This window comes from Ruditapes philippinarum, unplaced genomic scaffold, assembly GCF_026571515.1.
Source record: "Ruditapes philippinarum isolate M1 unplaced genomic scaffold, ASM2657151v2 ctg8371_1_1_1_1, whole genome shotgun sequence".
Taxonomy (NCBI): Eukaryota; Metazoa; Mollusca; class Bivalvia; order Venerida; family Veneridae; genus Ruditapes; species Ruditapes philippinarum.
The window spans coordinates 20,115-21,874 of record NW_026852371.1 but is presented as its reverse complement, the minus strand read 5'-3'; the positions used below and the strand labels follow the sequence as shown (position 1 = coordinate 21,874).

Sequence of the window (1,760 nt, the reverse complement as noted above, 5' to 3'; positions counted from 1 at the left end):
CGCTCAAATGACTTTGTTTTATGGCACGCGACTCTTCTGGCATCCCCATGCCAGATGAAATTTCCGGCATGGGTAAAACTCACGGAAATGCCAGTCTGCTGTACAAGAAATTACAAATCTATCAGAGGTGAACAATAATGGACAATATATAACAAATGTAAAACTAAGGACGATTTATTAAACACCATTCAGTCTATATATATAAAGTGTAAACGGTTTATGTTGTCGGCATATCCCCGTTAAAGTTCATAAACACCTTTTCAGGAAAGTGTTAGTAGATCGAAAGAAGAGGAAATTTCCTCTGGAAACCCTACCCCACAATTGACACAGAGCGAAGTACATAATTTAGATATTTGAATAATTATATGTGCCTTGCTCATGTACACAAATATTCTAGAGATAATGAATTTATAAAAGAGTAAATGTAGTATGAGAAAACATATTTAAACTCTTCGTTTAAGATTACCAAACCCTTATGTGAACTCGTATTCATCCGTGATTTATTTCCATTATGAAATAACAAATTGTGCTGCTATTATTATTAAATGAGAGAACTCTTAAATGGTAGAATATTTGAAAATAGTCATTCCTTTTATCTTACAGATAACAGCCACAGCCTCACGTGAAGATGGATATACGCATGGATATAATGAATCAAAATCAGGGAGCCGACAACTTACACGTGATATGGTAGTTACTAATTTTCAAAAGTTCTGTATAAAATAACAAAAAGACATATTGCTTAAAATCACAATATTCCATCTACAAACTTTATCACGCCTCGACTATAATCAATGTTTTGTGCAATGTATGGAATAATATCACAACAAAATGTTGATAACAATTTTATCATGCATTTATTAATGTTGATATATATTTTTCAGCAAAGTGAAAACAGATCAAATGAACAGACTGGACAATTTGAAACACCTACCTGGCAAAATACGCAAGAAACGGTACATATATAAGTCTAGTTTTAGAATTTACCACTTATTCTGCTGCAACCAAAATTGTCTAGTCTTTGTCAGCAGTATACCGGATGTTTCATTTCCGATTCCATACCTTATTATGAGTTCACATATACTCACCAATAATCAATGAATTGTTTGTCTACTATATAAAGGACTCAGATATCTGACTTTAATATACAAATATTTTATTGCAGAATTTAGAATCGGCTCATAATGAAATGGCGGACAAGCATCATACTCGTGATATGGTAACATTTTAAAGTTTTATTAAATAACTACCAAATATTATTTGACAATCGTTACTCATCTGTAATGCAAGTATTTTAGTTGATGTGTGTGATGGAAAAATATGCTGATTTTAGAGGGGTGTCATTATTTATATTGCTATAGAATTTAATTAGCTGAACAACATTAACACATTTGCTCCAAGTACTTGAAATAATAATTATCTGAAATGACAAACTGAATGAGTGTATACCTTAAGATACATTCATGCTTCGGATGATCTTTAAGTACGAATACTATTATCAGTCATATGTTGCGGTTCAGACCGGAATATCTGTCCCGAGGGGACTCACCCATTTGGCGGTAACCGGATATTCCGATCTGAACCGCAAACATATGTCAGATATTTTTCCTTGCATATTCTGCAATATTACTTCATATTTAAAATGGTTTACCTCAATATGATATATGTTCATGGAAATCAAAGTCATTTCATCCATAACTATTTTCTTACAATAGCGTATGAACTTACAACTTAAATAACAACGGCGAAATGGCGTCATC

At 32.6% G+C, this 1,760-nt stretch overlaps 1 long non-coding RNA gene across 1 annotated transcript; it reads left to right on the top strand.

The window, feature by feature from the left end:
• The first annotated feature begins 263 nt into the window (after positions 1 to 263).
• Positions 264 to 956, top strand: LOC132758388 (uncharacterized). The gene is made up of 3 exons (XR_009629569.1): positions 264 to 336; positions 604 to 690; positions 885 to 956. It is a non-coding gene; the product is annotated as an uncharacterized LOC132758388 (long non-coding RNA).
• The last annotated feature ends 804 nt before the right edge of the window (positions 957 to 1,760 follow it).